General features: G+C 45.5%; 1 protein-coding gene across 1 annotated transcript in view; it reads left to right on the top strand.

Moving 5' to 3' along the window:
* Window positions 1-18,490, top strand: part of KLF1 (KLF transcription factor 1) — a 65,198-nt gene that overhangs the window by 33,828 nt on the left and 12,880 nt on the right. The window lies entirely within an intron of this gene.

Raw genomic sequence — 18,490 nt, 5'->3', positions numbered from 1 at the left:
GTTATAATTTAAGTAGGCCTCAGTTACTTGGCCTGAGTTTTATGTAAAAGGCTTGTCCGCAGTGTATGCCTTTAAAATAAATAGAGGTTTTGTGATGCAGGCAGAGGCATCTCAGGGTCTGCGTGTAGCAGAGGATACACGCAGATACTGAGAACATGTGCCTAAAAGAAGGCCATCGGACTACTCTGACCTTAACAATACACCACAGTAACAGAAAACATTGGCCATATTTACTTATCATCCACGTTCCTGCATATGGGTCAAATGCCTCATTGATTATTAATCAAGTAGGTGTGTATGATGACACCACGAGTGGGTCCACCAATAATCTGGTCTAGGGGGTGGCGAAGATGATGTCATATTTAACTCTTTCCTAGTCGGTATAAAAGGCTGAGGGAGCTACGAGAGCTCACTTCTGCTTCTTCCTTCTGCACTAGCTAGCAAGGCTGACTGGGAGGACTTCTAAGCATGTTCTTCCTTTCTGTAATCTGATATAATGTATGCTGTACATAGGTAGTTTAGGGTAACGTAGTTAGGAAGAAGGTACCTGATAGACTTCAGCAGGGAGTCTCATCACGAGCTTGTAATGCAACATGAAGATTGGCATAGCTAGGATATGATGACTGTATCTATCTGTCTTTCTGTGACTTGAATAAATAACGTATACATTGAAGAAGCCTGAGAAAGTCTATATCCTGTTTGCGGTGTGGAGAGTCAAGTGATCTCACAGTCTGTGAGACGATGGTGTCGAAGCAAGGTGATTAGAACAGTTTATAACAGTGGTGCTGAAATCCTTCCCTGCCTAGCAATACAGGCAGACGGGGCCGGGGCCGAAGAAAGTGGTTTCAAGATATTCCACAGCAATACAAGCGGAATAGACGGACACGGACTGTAAAGCTTATCAAGCTGATACTGATAAGCTGGTGTGAGTGTGTGGGAGCCGAGCACACACGGGCTGCAATTCGAGGAAACCAGCGGCGACACTCGTGGATGTTAAACTTTGACTGAAAGTGCACATCAGTCATAGCCTAAACCGGATCGCAGGTGACTGGAACGCTCCGAGGCCGGCTGGCAGCTGCCGCTGGATATCAATCCGCTGAGCCAGTGTGGGTACACAGAGATGACGTTCAGGAGTTCCAGGGATCCACTCAGTGTCGTGAAAAAGTTGCCATAAGCTGGTCGAATTGGCAGGCATACGAAGTCCTCCGCTGCTCAGGCACGTAAGATTTACGTTGTTATGTTGCATTATCTTTATTGTATGAAGAGGGGATAATGTGTTCTGTGTTTTGTGTTAATTGCAGCGTGGAGGCTGCGGGTTTCTCATTTTGTAAATGCATAGTGCTGTTTTCAGAGTTTATGTGTTTTGATTTTTTCTTAGGATTCAAAGTTCCTGTGTTGCAGAGGTTCCTTTTTTTTTTTCTTTCTCTTCTCTTCTCTCCCCGTCTCTACAGAGGCTGGGAAAAATGTCCAGATAGAGCAGGGGGGGCCCCCCGCAGCAGGAGATAAGCCAGCGGTGCTTCAGTCTGTTGGGGCTGGATGGGGGGAGAGAGGGGATAGAAGAGGAAAGCGAGTGTCTTTCTGTTTGTGAGATGTTCTGCAAGTTTCTCGCATTTCCAGTCAGAGCTGCTAACATGCTTGTAAATATCTGTATCTGTTATGTTGTTTAGCCAGTTTGTCTGTTGTGCGTTTCAGCAGTATTAGCTGTTAATATGGTTTAGAGTTACGCTGCGCGCTTGAGTAAGTTTGAGTTATGGCAGAGATAAACTGCAGATGTTTTGTGAGGAGAGAGAGGGTTCTATGTTCCTGGGTGATGCTAAGAGGTAATATATTTAGCATTGCAGCTGTGACGCGATTGGTCTCAAGTTTGGCAAGCATCCCAGAGAGTATAGGTAGCGGAAGGCTGACTCTCGGTAAAATGTATCGATGCTGTGTGTAACTATGCATAAAAATGTTTGTTCTGTGTGTATTTTGTTTTCTCTCCTAAGATATAGGAAACGAGAGGCTGCTATGGGAGCAGCCATTTTAGCTGGCAGTCCAGGACTCAAAATGGCGGCAGTGGTGAGAGCCCGCCCCCGAGAGTCATGGCCCCCACACGTCATGGCAGGGGGGGAGGAGGGGCTGGGGGATCCACGTCACGTCAGGCTGTGCGCGCGGCTCCGGGCAGAGCAGCTGAAAGGGAGGGGGGTAGAAATACAGAGACATGCTACTGTGTGTCTCGGGTCTCAAAGTATTTCCCCAGAGTTTTTCCCTGAGTCCATGGAAAGGAATGCCAGGATACGTGCAACAAGCATTAGCAGGAGCACGGATAGGAAAAGTGTCCCAGCTAGGTGCAGGGACACACGTAGCAGTGCAGGTCAGGAAAGTGTCTGTACTGAGTTGCTTGCGGGATTATTCCTGTAAGTGGGGCACCTTAATGGGTGGTGCAGCATGAGTTCCCAATAGAGTATAGGGGGGGACAGTGCATCAGGGGGGTGCCGGAGTTGGAAAAAAGGGAGTTGACCAATTCTGGTTTCCGTCGCCGCTGCTGCAGAGTGGTAGCGATTTTTTCCGGTTTTTGTAGTGGACAGGGCCAGAGCTTGACTGAGAGGTCTATGCTGGGCTGGGGCTGTTTTTTTTTGTGCGTTTTTTTCGTCCACTGATTGGTCAAATATGTTTTTTTCCAGCTCCTATCGATTGTAGCACAAAGAACAAAAACTGACCGCAGTTCATGGGGCAATTATACAGATGATAGAATTGCCATGTACAGAGTGACAGTGTATCAGTACGGTGTTTGCCATGTGACTACCTGCCAAGTGGGCATTCAGGGATCTGCATACAGGCATGTGATGCTGGTATGCTTAGCCCTGCACCCTGTGTAGTTTAAGTGTAAAGTGCCCCTTCCTACAGGGAGGCAGCCATTTTTTTTGGGTAGTCTAGGTGGTGGCACGGCAAACATTGATCAGAGGGTACAACACACAGAACTTCTAGCAGAGCTGGTATCGCGATGAAGTTCTAGATAAGTAGATGCGATAATGAGTAAGAGCATTGCAGGCTCACCTGCAAAGCAGCATCAGGTGTGGCATCCGTAATCTGTGCATGCGACGGCCGCGCATGGACAGATAAGGGGGGATGTGGAGTGAGCTGCAATGGGGTGAGAGCTTCCAAAGGTGAAGCGAGCTTCCAAAGGTGAAGTCCGCGGGAGCATATTTTAAACAGGTAAGTACTGAGGATAGTACTGAGGTAGGGGGGTGAAGTTTAACTCCAATCTACCAATAAGAGTAAACAGAGTTCATGAGAACCATAAAACAACGAGATCAATTACTGTATATATTGATCATTTTAAAGTGTACAGAGTACAAGCCGCAGGGCGAATCCCAAATCATTAATAAGAATTGATTTGTTTGTATTTCGATTTCAGGTGTTTGGCAATATGGAATGGAGACAGCTGCAGTGCTGGCAGCAAGGATGGAGATGTCAGTCGGATAAGCGAAAGGTTCCAGATGCCAATCTAAGCTTGGAAGAACACGAGATTCCTGAAATCGGAAAGAGACTAAAACACGAGATTCCTGAAATTGGAAAGAGACTAAAACACGAGATTTCGGAGATCGGAAATAGACTAACAAAACTGTCTGAGCAAAGCATAATGCAAAGTGCTAATGTTTTTCTTTCCCAAGGTGGTGCTTTTATAATGAAGAGTACCGTGCTGATGGTGATCCTAGGTTGCCATTTCGTCCTAGGAGAACGAAGAGAGGACATTCTCATGTATAATAAGGGGTTAATGAGAATGCAAGGCCCAAGCATGTTAAGGTTGGGTGACAAAGGTACTGATCCTTTCACACCTCCCTCTGATTGGCACAGATGGACCAAGCAGGGATGGAGGGAAAGAGCACTTGTGCCAGGAGAAAACAAATTTCATGGCACAATGTGGGTGAAAGGTCTGAAGGGTCAGGTGTGCGGGCAGTGGGAATTGAATGGCAGTATAAATCTGCTATTGAGTACCACACTCCCAGAATCGACGCACCGATCCAAAGGTTTGTTAAAAGGTACAGTGCAGTACAATGGGTACGTGCAAAAGGTGGAGTGTGTGATTCAGGGGTACCTTGTCTTGGTTATGCAGAGTGAGATGGTTCCAGATTGGAGAGGAACGAGCAGGAGGCGTCAATTCTCTTACCAGAGAGACGCAGGGGACAACATCACACTCTGGAGCTACCAACAGAGAGTGCCTCTGAAACAACTATACACACGTAAAGGCTGGAAAGCCGAGGGTGGGTGGTTCTCGAAACAAGAAGTAAAAATCGAGATCAAGCCACATTTCCAGGTGACAAAGAGGGTGGGGAGAGCGGTCCCGGGGGAGGGAAAGCCCACACAGGGAACCCCATTCACACCACACGGGTCACAACAGGGGACGATATTACACAGTCCATATGCAACAGCTTATCCTCATGATAGTTGGGTAAGTGAAGAGGTACTCTTAATCGAACGATTGCAGAGAGTACAGTCTTCCCGACCTCAGGTACATAGTGTGCCTCAGGACATAAGGGGGGAAGAGGTCCAATCAGGACAGCTGGGGACATATTTTGTCAGCGAGAGATTGGACAAGGGGAGGTATATTAATTTTCCTGGAGAAGGATCTTTTGCATGGCAGCTTCGAGATGTTTGGGTGAACAAATGGAAACGGGGCAACATTCCTTTAGGCACCGCTACTTCCTTAGTTCCCACCTTAACCCGTGTCTTACACCAGGACCTGAGAGGTCAACCTTTTTTGGTGCTAGACGGGGAGGTGAAGCAAGTAGAGTTGTCCTCATGCGGGCAATTCTTGCAGAAGTACCTGCGTTGGCCGGGGCAAGTCAAATTTAGTGAAGAAGCCTGCAGGCTCAATAACGCAGAATGCGAGACTACCATTCAAAAGATCCACCCTGAAGCCCAACCGATAGTTCCTGTGGCTGAAGGAAAGGTTTGGTTTTTTTAACATAAGGTCTAATGATACATTCAAGGTATATTCTCATAATTGTTCCGATAAGGGGGAGTTTCCAAGGGGAACATATTGGGTGAGTGGAGATCCCATATGGATCCAGTCATCCAGGTTGGATGACGTTGTTTCTCAAATTGTTAAGAGAACTCTAAAGTGCAAAGTTTCACGGGTAGTTCCCGTCCTGAAAGAGAACACGACATGGGACAAAGGGGAACAGGGTTTGATCCAAGATGACCACATTTTGTTACAAAGGTTAAACAAACAGTACACTAAGTTAGAGGTAAGATTTCACCATGATACAGGTGATCTTAACGAGGTAGAACACAAAAATGAGCAGGTGAGTGCCAGTCTGACCTGGTGGACAAGGGTTCCGGTGATGTTCCAGGGACACTCGGACTGGGCCTCTGCAGTTCCAAAGTTCTTTCTACACCCACTGGTCGTCTGGATGGGGATGACAACTTTAGGCATCATTATCCAGGTGAGGTTGCGTGTTAAAATTACGTAAAACAAATTAACCTGGTCCAGAGATTGGTGCCTCATAAACAATCTCCTGAACCAATAGTTTAAATTAAGGGATATACAGGGTTACGGGTATAGGTTTAGTAGTACCTGTGATGGAGCTGATTGTATAAAGGCGCTCTTTTAGAAGGCACCTGGCACTGCTCCGTTTTGTAACAACCAAACGAGTTTCACTTTTCTGTGGTCATGCAAGTTTGTGAGTGATACGTAAGTGACGCAAATGCTGAGCATGTGGTATAGAGGGACTAAGAAGTAGGGCCTCCCCAGAGAGCCTGGTTACAGGAAGACCAAGAGGTCTTGCTCTCTCTCTTCCAGGGGTAATCGCCTAGAGCAGAGAAGTTGTGTGAGCACGAACATCGAAAAGTGAAACATAAAAGAAAAGAAACCAGGTACTGGGAGGTTCAGACGCTGGGATCTGCGGGTCAAGCCGTTTTAGGGGGGATTGTTATAATTTAAGTAGGTTTCAGTTACTTGGCCTGAGTTTTATGTAAAAGGCTTGTCCGCAGTGTATGCCTTTAAAATAAATAGAGGTTTTGTGATGCAGGCAGAGGCATCTCAGGGTCTGCGTGTAGCAGAGGATACACGCAGATACTGAGAACATGTTCCTAAAAGAAGGCCATCGGACTACTCTGACCTTAACACTACACCACAGGAACAGAAAACATTGGCCATATTTACTTATCATCCACGTTCCTGCATATGGGTCAAATGCCTCATTGATTATTAATCAAGTAGGTGTGTATGATGACACCACGAGTGGGTCCACCAATAATCTGGTCTAGGGGGTGGCGAAGATGATGTCATATTTAACTCTTTCCTAGTCGGTATAAAAGGCTGAGGGAGCTACGAGAGCTCACTTCTGCTTCTTCCTTCTGCACTAGCTAGCAAGGCTGACTGGGAGGACTTCTAAGCATGTTCTTCCTTTCTGTAATCTGATATAATGTATGCTGTACATAGGTAGTTTAGGGTAACGTAGTTAGGAAGAAGGTACCTGATAGACTTCAGCAGGGAGTCTCATCACGAGCTTGTAATGCAACATGAAGATTGGCATAGCTAGGATATGATGACTGTATCTATCTGTCTTTCTGTGACTTGAATAAATAACGTAAACATTGAAGAAGCCTGAGAAAGTCTATATCCTGTTTGCGGTGTGGAGAGTCAAGTGATCTCACAGTCTGTGAGACGATGGTGTCGAAGCAAGGTGATTAGAACAGTTTATAACATGAGCTAGTTCAAAATGAGCGACTCCAACAAAAGTTCCTTAAAAGGAAAGTCTGCTCAATAGCGGTAATCAATATATATCAGGAAGAATCCAGCAAAGCCCAGCGAGAGAGTAAACAGAGCAAAGAGTTCTCTTCCAATACTTGTATTTAAGCAAGCAATTCAAGGAGCACAAGCAGAGGACAACGGTGAGCTGCAAGATTGGAAAAAAAGCACAGCACAGTCCATCAGAGCGTGAGCAGGAGCAACAACCACTGCAAGCTGCCAGTGTGAGGCGTTAAGCGTGGACATAGCACGTACTCCCAAATAATTTAATGCATACAGTACCCAGTGTGTGGTATCACATCAGCTCCAGTCCATGTGTGCAATGAGGGATACACCGGATAGAAGCAGCTCCATCCTGTGACAGGCAACAGGTTTGTACCGTCGTTTTCAAAATTGCTTACGTGCACTATGTCTCCGATCCCATTCCACAGTTGAGAAACGTGCTGGGGAAAGCAGGGTCCAGCCTGGGGCAGGGTGGTCAGGTGGCGCAAGGTGGCACAAGCTGGCAGGTGCTGACAGCCTCAGGACGCTAAGCCACGCTGTCCTGACATGTTTCACCGGACTTCCGGCTTTCTCAAAGGGGGGCGTGGCACAGATATGTCACACATCCACACATCCATCTGAAATACTCCAGCCCACCAATCGGCGCCCACGGCGCCCACCCCACACGGCCCAATCCCCAGAGGGGGAGGGAGAGAGGCGGACCACTTGCGAGCCGGAGGGGGCGGGCGCAGCAGCCGCCGACAGGCGCGACCACACGAACAGCATTACTGGGTAACGGACGCACACACACTCCCACAGCCACACCTCCACAAAGGAGGGGGCGAGATGTCAGACAGAGGATGTGGGACTAAGAAGCCCAGCCAGCTTCACCTAAGGAGTGGTAAGAGTGTCCAAACGCCCAGAGCCGCGCATACTATATAAAATGCATGAGTATGATCATAAATCAAATAAGGCTAATGCCTACAATATAATTCAAGAGCGAATGGTGAAGAATAGAATCACAGTCAATGCGTGTTGGAGAACTGATTCATAAAGAGCAGTCTCCATCAACACTAAAAGTAAGGAATCACTATTCCTTTAATTCATCTCAAAAGCTCCACATAACTAAATGTGGAGTACTGCGAAACTTGCGTGGGGGGGATGCTGCCCCAACATGCAACGGCATACTGAAGGTAGGAGAGGGAAAGCATACACACGCCTACACTAACCTAACAGGATCCAACCTATACCGGCAAAAAAGAGGAATAGCTATTGTTTTCATTGAGTCCAGGTGGATCCGTGGCCCGAAGGTCAAAGATCCACCTGGACTCCCTTTGGAGCAGCAGACGATCACTATTTCCACCACGGATCGTGCGATGGATGCGATCTAAACCAATAAACCGAATTCCCGACGGGTTGCCGCCATGCATAGATTTAAAATGCCGGGCCACGGGCGTGGGGACAACAGAGGTGTTTTACTCACAATGCTGGTGATGTGCTCAGACATGCGAGATCTTAAATCGCGTTTTGTCTTACCGACATAAAACGCCCCACAGGGGCATGTCAGTAAGTACACCACCAGCACCGTGCCACAATTGACAAAATGCGATAGATTCCAATGTCTATCATTGGGAAGCATTACTGTTTTTCCAACCTGAATGTAGCGGCACATAGTACAGCCGCCGCATGTGTATGTACCCAAAACTTTGCAGTGTTGATGTACACTCAAGCTCCCATGAAAGTGGCTCCCAACCAGTTTGTCGCGCAACGATGGTGCCCGGCGGAATACTATTTGTGGTTTCTCAGGGACAATTTTGACGAGTTCAGGGTCATTTGTCAGGATGTGCCAATGACGATCCATTATTTGTTGTATTGCTGTAGATTGTGCACAAAATTGCGTGCAGAATCTTAACACCTCAGATCCACGTTTCGCACCCCCGGACGATCCGAGTAAAGTGTCCCTGCTGCTCATATGGGCCCGTTGATAGGCCCGCTTCAAATGTTTATCACGGTAACCCCGCGCATGAAATCGTGCGCGGAGGTCATCCGCCTCCCTCTTAAAGTCCACAGTCTGTGAACAGTTACGCCTTAAGCGAAGATATTGGCCCATAGGGATCCCCCTAATTGTGTGACCAGGGTGGAAGCTATCAGCCCGTAATAAAGAATTGGTAGAGGTATCCTTACGGAAAAGTTGGGTGAAAAGGTGTCCCCGTTCATCAATACCCACCCTAATATCCAAAAATGGGATGCTGCATGCATCCCATTGTGACGTGAATCTCAGATTGCGAACATTCATGTTCAAACAAGACACGAACCTCCGCAAAAGAGCCGCGCCTCCCGTCCATGAAATGAAGATGTCGTCAATGTACCCGTGCCACGTCAAGATGTGGCACAGGTACAACGAGAGTCCATCATCTGAAAAGACATCACATTTCCACGCCCCCAGGTACAGATTTGCGTATGACGGGGCACACGTGGTGCCCATTGCCGCACCCTGCACCTGGAGGTAGTGGGATTCCTCAAAAACAAAAATGTTGTTGTGCAGTAAAAAGCGTAAAAGGGATGAGAGAAAGAGATTGTGGGGCACATGTTGTATCCCTAATTCACTCAGAAATAAGTCAATGGCGTCAATCCCTAGATTATGCGGGATGCTTGAGTATAGGGCCTCACATCGAGGGCCACAAGTAGCGTACCTTCAGGCACCTGCATCCCATCCAAAATTTGGAGGAGGTGCAAGGTATCACGGGTATATGAGGGGAGGGACTTGACATGAGGCTCCAGATGTCGATCGATGTAAACACTCACCCTCTCCGTTAAGGAACCCCTACCCGAAACGATAGGTCGCCCCGGTGGTTTACTGGGGTTTTTATGCACTTTAGGGAGTGCATAAAATGTTGGAGTAATCGGATCTGCAACCTTTAAAAAAAGTCCCCACATCATCGTCTATGACATCTCGTCTCACAGCATCATCAATGATGGTGAAGAGCTCCTTCTGACGGCCCTCGATGGGGAGACCCGACATAACACTCACGCACCCTGAGAATGTCTAAGCACATCTCCCTATATGCTGAGGTGGTCATGATCACCACATTACCGCCTTTGTCGGCGGGTTTGATAATCCACCGATTCTGAGTTGACAACTCGGTGAGTACAGATAACTCTTCATCAGTCAGATTACTGTGCCGCAAAATCCCCCTGTCTACATCCAAGACCAAAATCTTGTAATTGAGGGTGATATCCACAGGGTGGAGGAGGACATAGCCATGTCTCCTCGTCTCCCGTGTTCACTTCATCCTGTAATTCAAAGAGATTACGAAGTGCCACAAGGTCATTGTCCGACCATTCACGAGCGACTGGATCAGAGGCAACCTTCCTTTTAGGATCCTGTCTAAACAACTGCATCAAGACCCGTCTCCCGAACAGATGCAGATCAACAACTGTTCTAAACACATCAATATCATTGGTGGGACAGAATCCCAATCCTTTACTTAGAATTTTAATTACAGTGTCAGAGAGATTTTCTCCAGTAAGGTTAATTATCTGTGGGACCCCAGAGGCATAGTCAGGATTTACCAACTCTGTATTATCCTGAACAAATTGACAACCCCCACCAGAGGTGGGGTCTATAAGTTTAAAGAGGAGGATGATGACGCAGAGGATAGCGTCTCGCATCCACCCATTGCGGCAGGCGGTCTTTGGGACTCGCCCTTCTCCCCTTTTGATTTTCCACCACCACATCCTTGACCCTTTTTAATTACTTTATCAGTTTTTTTCAGCTAACTTTTTTCAGCCCTGGAGCGCGTATAGTGATCTTTGTTAATATTCTTCTTAGAACCCAAACTTGTTACACTAGCTGAACTAGCACTGCTAACCGAAGAGTCGGACTCTTCCACTTCCCCCGCTGGCTGTGGGGGCTGATCAGGGGCCTCTACAGGCCGGGCACCCGGTCTTCCTCCCTTGGGCTTAGGACCTTGTTTTTTAACACCCCACCTATACGCAGTCCCAATTCTATAGGCAGTTCTATCTCTTACTAGTTTTTGATCCCTTTGAATAATTAGTCCTTTATTAAATTTTTTGATGTGATTCTCTAACTCTTCATTACATTTTTTATATAACGGATCCTCCTGAAATGCCTCCAAAGATCCACTCACTGACTCAATTTCTTTTTCGACTATGTCAAGATCACCCCCATCCAGTTCACTCATCAGGGTGAGACATACCTGGGCACACGTTTCAAAATTGGATTCCCATTTATTTTTAAACTCTTGTGGAATATTGCTTCTATGAGGAAACACTTGAAAGTGCAACCACATAGGTGCAAAATGATCACCCAGATATCTTTTATTGTATTTAAGATTCCAATGCAATCTAGATTTCTTTTCATACAGCTTGGTTAACTTCCTGAAGCCCCCGTTAATCAACTGATGGGCCTCCCTGTCACCACGCGACTGTGAGCAATCCCTCTCCACCTGCGACACCAATACATCCCAGCGCAGCATCCCCAACGCAAGAAAAATCCACCATATACACTGTGAACAACGGATAGAGACCCAGGGACTAAGTCCCAATTAACCCACAAAAGTTGGGTATTGCCCCCTATGGATGACAATCCGGTCACAAAAAATGATTTATTAGTTGGAGCATTGCCTCGCAAACTGAAAATAGACAAACACTTTAGGAGGTACTAAAGCGGGGCATATGCTCCAAACAACAAAAACACCTGTTTTAGAAAAATATCAAAAACTTTATTAATTATCAGAGTAGAGTACACAGTAAAAAAAATCACACATTAAAACAGAAAAGCAGCCCACTGGCTGTCAACACACCGCCCATTCATACCACAATTGCACACAAACATTCAATTCTGGCCCCCTGGTAGTATTGATAATAATGATTCCCGTATAGAGACTCATGCATGAGCTAGTTCAAAATGAGCGACTCCAACAAAAGTTCCTTGAATGGAAAGTCTTCTCAATAGCGGTAATCAATAGATATCAGGAAGAATCCAGCAAAGCCCAGCAAAGCGTGACAAACATATGTGTGGATGGGAGAGTAAACAGAGCAAAGAGTTCTCTTCCAATACTTGTATAAGCAAGCAATTCAAGGAGCACAAGCAGAGGACAACGGTGAGCTGCAAGATTGGAAAAAAAAGCACAGCACAGTCCATCAGAGCGTGAGCAGGAGCAACAACCACTGCAAGCTGCCAGTGTGAGGCGTTAAAAGAAGAATGAGTATGTATGGAAAGGAAATATTTTGATTACACTGCATTGTATTTAAGTTTCATAAAGATTAAATATTTAGTTTTTCGATTAAACTCTTGGATGATATTGTGTCTCAGGGCTCTTCTGATCACTGAAATACATCTCAGACACCTCTGATAACTAGTTTGCCAGGTGCAGGGCCGGTTCTAGCTACAATGGGGCCCTGGGGCAAAAGTAACTTGAGGGCTCCCCCCCCCCTCCCCTCCCCTAGCACCACCCGTGGGAAAATTTACCATCCAGGGCCCGCGTATTGGCTGCTAGGCACTATTTAGCTGCCCCCCAACCACAGTAACAATATTATTGGTGTCCATCATATGTCCCTATTGCATTGTTGGGGGTCCTCATTATTCCCTTCCTCCTTTACCTTACAGATGCAGAGTGTGCACACAGCGGAGTCTTACATAATGCAGGACACAGGAGGCAGCTTTGGACTTCTTTTCCCTATCGTTGCCTCTCCCACTCTTCCCTGTTCCCTGCAGCTGTTCACCAGAGCTGGAGAGGATGGGGGAGATACTTTGGGGGGCCTCTACAGGCTCTGGGGCCCTAGGGCAATTGCCCCCTTTGCCTCTATGGTAGCGCCGGCCCTGGCCAGGTGAGTCCGATTTAAGGAAAAACTACTATAAAAGGGTACACACAAATGGGACACAGAAAGCCCAAAATAGTGTAGTATGTACCGGTAATTGGATATGATAGAACAAGTATATAATAATACTCACAAACCAGGGTTACCATCCAGGCAACCATTGTAAATGCAGGTGGGGAGATTAGACCTGCCCCCACTCAAGATTGAGAAGTAGCTCTCTGTAGATCGGAAAAAGGGGGTATCACCCCTCCACCCAGGGTGGACTCAGGTAACGTACGAGCAACAGAGGCGCCAGAAGGATAACAAATACTAAAATTGTTAAAAATAGAGGAGGCAGTGGTGGACTTCCCCCCTCCAAGCAGACACAAGATATTGTTATTAGTCATTATCTTTATTTACATACTCCAAGGTGCTGTCCAACGCATTTCGCAGGTATATTGCACTTCATCAGGCTATAAAGGGAGCATATAACTATGCAGGTCTGATTCAAAGCAAATCACAAGGCTACCTGATGTTTAGTGCCCCCCCATACAGTTCCCTGGTGTCTTGTGGCCCCCTCATTCCCCTACACTGTTCCCTGGTGTCCAGTACTTTTCCCTTCTCTCCCCCTATTGATTCCCTGATGATCTAAGGCAGTGAAGGCTAGCCTTGGCACTACAGCTGTGGTGGAACTACAAGTCCCATGAGGCATTGCAATACTCTGACAGCTCTAAGCATAACTCGGGAAGGCAGAGGCATGATGGGATTTGTAGTTTTGTCACAGCTGGAGTGCCAAGGTTAGCCATCACTGATCTAAGGCTTCACCCTCAATATAGCTTCCCTGGAGGTCTAGAGCAGGCCAAACATAATGTAGAGTGGGAAAAACAATTGCGGGCCAAATTTGATGGCTCTGCGGGCGAGATGTGGCCCACATCCCCAGAATTTGCCATGTATGTGTTAGAAGCACTGTGGAATGAGTGAGTTTTACACGCACTTAAAGCAAACCTGAAGTGAAAATAAACTTATGAGATAATGAACTGTAAGTGTAGTACAGCTAAGAAATAGAACATCAGTAGCAAAGAAAAGAGTCGCATATTGTGTTCCAGCACAGGAATGGTTAAAAAAAACTTCAGTTGCTATCTATGCAAAAGAGCTTCTCAGACCTATTCCACCCAACTTGGCTGAATATAGTCTTGCTTAAGCAGTTAAAGGATACCGGAGGTGACAAGTGACATAATAAGATAGACGTGTGTGTACAGTGCTTAGCACACACATAACTATGCTGTGTTCCTTTTTTTTCTTTCTCTGCCTCAAAGAGTTAAATATCAGCTATGTAATTGCCTCACTCAGTCAGACAGGAAGTGACTACAGTGTGACCCTCACTGTTAAGAAATTCCAACTGTAAAACACCTTCCTAGCAGAAAATGGCTTCTGAGAGCAGGAAAGAGATAAAAAAAGTAAATAGTTCATAGAATTTAGCTCAGGCATACTTCAATGAATGTGTCATTGAGCAAAAACAATAAAACAGTTAAAACTTAAAAAGTAGATTTAAATAAAATAAAACTGTGGAATTTCTTTAAAAACATTTTTTAGGAGAGGGAAGATAGATACAATCATTTATTTCATTAGTTTATTTTCACTTCAGGTGTCCTTTAAACAGAAAGAAAGAGTGCGAGACAGTTTTAGATAAGGTTTTACTGCAAGAAGATTCAAAGGGTGGTTATTTCTGCTTTGTTTTATAGATTAAATGACAGAGTGTGGTTTTAAAACTGCAACTGTTTGTGACAGTATGATGCAATTTTAGCTTCAGGTTTACTTTAAGAACAAAGTTAGCCAGCTAAAATAATGCTTGTGGCTAATCCTTGCAATACTGCAGGCATTGAGATTTTCCCCAGCACATGGAGTTTCCCTTCCTCACACTTCTGCAGAGAGCGGCACAGCAGATGTCTTGAGTCACGCTGTGGATGCTTCTGTGTGTCTGAAGCCTGCAGATAATGCTTTAGCAGGACCGCACCCAGCTGAATATCATTTTACACATTACAGGAGAGCGCACAGGAGCAGCCTAAGCGGAAACACGTTTTTATCTGACACAAGAAAATGCTGTGTGTCTAAAGGCCAGCACAGACTTCAGATAATGGTTGTCCGCGTAAGACCCACCTGGTGACCAGCGCACAAGCTCAGCGGGTGAACGGGCAGCTTGGCTCAGGCATCTTGTACTCATTTATATGGCCTCAATTCACTACAAGCAGTTCAGTAAAATAATTTAGGTTGGTAAAATACCGCATTCAGTATTTTACACTTTTCCTCCAAATTCACTAAAGATTTCCTGCATGTGGTAGGAGTTTGGTAATATATCAAAAAACATGCTTCAATCCACTAAGCCCTAAGGGCCAGTGCACACCAAAACACACTAGTGTAATCGCAAACGCTCAGCGCTTTTTGAAGTGATTTTTCAGAGTGATTCTAGGCATTTGCCTAGCGATTTTCTAATCATGCCTAGCGATTTTTGGAGCGTTTTGTTGTAGCGTTTGTTATTTTTTGTTACAGTAGAGCAGGAACTGAACAGCTTCTGTAACAAAAATGTTTGGAAAATCGCGCTGATTGCTTTTCAGAGCGATTTTCCACTTTCTTATACTTAACATTGAATCGCCTCAGAAATCAGCTGAAATGCTGCACTTTGCTTTTGCGAGGAAGTTGCATCGCTCTGGTGTGCTCCGTCCCATTCAAATACATTAGCCAAGCGCTTTTCAAAGCACTGGAGTTTTTAAAAGCGCTCAGAAGCGCTTTTGGTGTGCACCAGCCCTAAGGGCTTGTTCACACTAAGGGCCCATTCACACTAGAGCATTTTGCCAGCGACTTCGGTAAAACACTCAAGCGCTAGCGCTTTCTAAAGTGCTAGTGCAATAATACCCTATGGGCCTGTTCTCACTCGCAAATATGTTGCCTGCACCATTTTCAGGCGATTTCCCGGCGATCGTGTTTCAGTGCTATAGAAGCGCTAGACGCGATCGCTAAAAAAATTGCCATGTGTGAATGGTGATTTTTTCATGTTCAACGCAAAAAATCGCCTGAGCAAAACACTAGCAAAAGCGTTTTGCATGTAGCAAATATGAATGGGCCCTTAGGGTTTTTTCAAGCACAGGCAATTTTCAAAATCGCCCACAATACACTTGTGCAATGATTCTCGATGAGAAGGTTCATATCAGCGCGTTTCGTCCGCTTTTGCGCTCCGCAAAGCGTTGCCTGCACCATTTTTGTGGGGATTTTGCTCTAATGGAAGGTATAGGAAGGGCGCTAAACGCTCACAAAATTGATTTGTGCGGTGATTGCATTCACGATTTTCTGAATAAATACATTGTATTTATTCTTTTTCCGGGTCAAAGAGTTCACTTTATGACTTGCATCAGGGAGTGAATTAAAAATCGCTTTAGAAAAGCGCTTTAAAAAGCGCAGTGCACAGGCAAGCACCGGAAGGCGCTAAAAAAAATTATGCACAAAATCACAAAACGCTTGCGTCTACGATTTCGATTTTAGATGTGAACAGAGCCTCAGTCTCACCAGCTGTGTTGCAGGTCGGGCAGGAAGCTGTGAGTCTTTCCATAAGTGGTGTGCATGAGCTGGGGTTTTTTAGTCCATCCATCTACTAGAGGGAGCTCTTCTGTATACCAGTATATAGATATGCACATCTAAAGGGTTACAGAAAAACCTCATTCACACCTAAAATTGTGCGCTCCCCCCCCCCCCCCCCTCCACTCCACTATGCGCTGTGTTTCTGGTAAAAGCGCTTTTCAAAACACTTTTCCAGAGCGGTTTTGTAATTCACTCCATGACGCAAGTCAGGAAGTGAACTCTTAGACCCGGAAAAGAATAAATACAATGTATTTATTCTTAAAAACGCTCACGCAATCGCTGCACAGAGGGATTTTGTGAGCGTTTGCGTTTTTCCTATACTTTCTATTGAGGCAAAATCACTTCAAAAATGGAGCAGGCACCGCTTTGCTGAGCAGATCAGAAACGAACCGCACAGCTGTGAACTCTCTCATAGGGAATCACTGCACAAGCATTTTTAGGGTGGTTTTGAAAATCGCCTGTGCTTGAAAAAATGGCAGAAACGCCTCTAGTGTGAACAAGCCCTAAATGTTTCTTTCCCCTGCTCTACCTTTCTGAAGTCCCGCCCTCCAGAGTATCAGATCAAATGGGGTGAGAAGCAGAGCTGTGTGATTCTCCCTATTGGCTGCTTGACTCTTCCTATTGGCTGTCTGGCTCTCCCTATTGGCCGTCTGCTACATCCGTCAATGTTACCACATGGAGATTGCGAGTTACCGGCTGGTCAGAGCTGGAGGCAAATACCCAAAACATTTACTTGATTTACCGAATGCTCTTTGTGAATAGCAATTTCCTGACATTTCTTGGGGTATTTACCGCACAAGTTGGTAACTTACCTCACTTGTCAGTACTCTTAATTGCGTGCGGTAAAAGGGCTAGTGCAGTGATCTGTAAACTTGGCTTTCCAGCTGTCAAGGAACTACAAGTCCCACAATGCACTGCAAGAGTCTGATAGCCACAGTTATGTTTTATAAAACCAAATGCATTGTGGGACTTGTAGTTCCTTAACAGCTGGAGAGAGAATTTGCAGATCACTGGTCTAGTGAATTGGAATTTGGCAAGGTGATCGGCAAAATCAGCTGTTTTCTGCATTACTGAATGCAGTGAATAGAGTCCATTGACTTACATTAGTTGTACGTTCATGTGAATTTGAATTACGTTCATGTGAATTAGCATGTGGGAAAACATATGACAAGCAATCAAGTGTGAACTATGACTAAGTTCTCCTTACTTAAAGGACAACTGAAGTGAGAGGGATATGGAGGCTGCCATATTTATTTCCTTTTAAGCTATACTAGTTGCCTGCTGATCCTCTGCCTCTAATACTTTATCCATAGACCCTGAATAAGCATGCAGCAGATCAGGTGTTTCTGACAGTATTGTCAAATCTGACAACTACAGCCAAATAGATCAGCAGGACTACCAGGCAACTGATATTCTTTAAAAGGAAATAAATATGGCAGCTTCCATTATCTTCTCACTACAGTTGTCCTGTAAGGGCCCGTTCACACTACACGCGTTTCCAGCCGCGTTTTGGAAACGCGTGCAGGTGGCCAACACGCACGACATCAGACAGTGCATAGAGTGCACTGTCTGATGTTCACACTGCATGCGTTCCGGACCTGTGCGGTCCGGGAACGCATGCTGCACGCAGATTTTACAAAAACGCGCGGCTGTCCCATTCACTTTTCAGTGATGGGATCAGCCACGCAACGCATACGAGCGCGGATGGCCATGCGTTCGTACGCGTTGTGTTCTGCATGCGTGGCCGTCCGCGTTTTGCAGTCTGAACGGGCCCTAAAAGAAAGTGAGAGGAATAGGGAGGTTGCCATCTTCATGCTATCAAGCAGAACTATTATTGATGTATAAAGCGCCAACATGTTCCATGGTGCTGTACTATATTAAAAAAATATCACGTTTACAACAATGAAATGCATTGTATAACTAGTAGCAGCAATCAATCAATCGTCTCAGAAAAACGACATCTTAGTTTTGAAATATTGGTATTCTAGTACAGGGTCTCTACATAAAATTGCAAGTTGATTCTGACATAATATTGCACATGCAGACCAAAAATATGATTTAATTAAGCTGAGAAAAGTAATATTGAAAATTACGTTAATCAAGAACAACTTACTTTGAGTGATTATTTTGCTTGTAAACGTGCTGAAAGGTTATTTTTGTCAAATAGGTAATAAATAAGTCATTTTTGAGAAGTTTTGTAAACAGAGCCCAATGAGTATTCTGAAATGATGACATGGCCAGTATGAAGACATGCAGATGACAGGGAGGGGCGGGGCTTGTCACAGTCCAGCCAATGAGAAAACACCACAGGCAGCTCAA

The sequence above is a fragment of the Hyperolius riggenbachi genome, chromosome 3 (genome assembly GCF_040937935.1).
Source record: "Hyperolius riggenbachi isolate aHypRig1 chromosome 3, aHypRig1.pri, whole genome shotgun sequence".
Taxonomy (NCBI): Eukaryota; Metazoa; Chordata; class Amphibia; order Anura; family Hyperoliidae; genus Hyperolius; species Hyperolius riggenbachi.
This window is presented reverse-complemented; position numbering and strand designations above follow the sequence as displayed.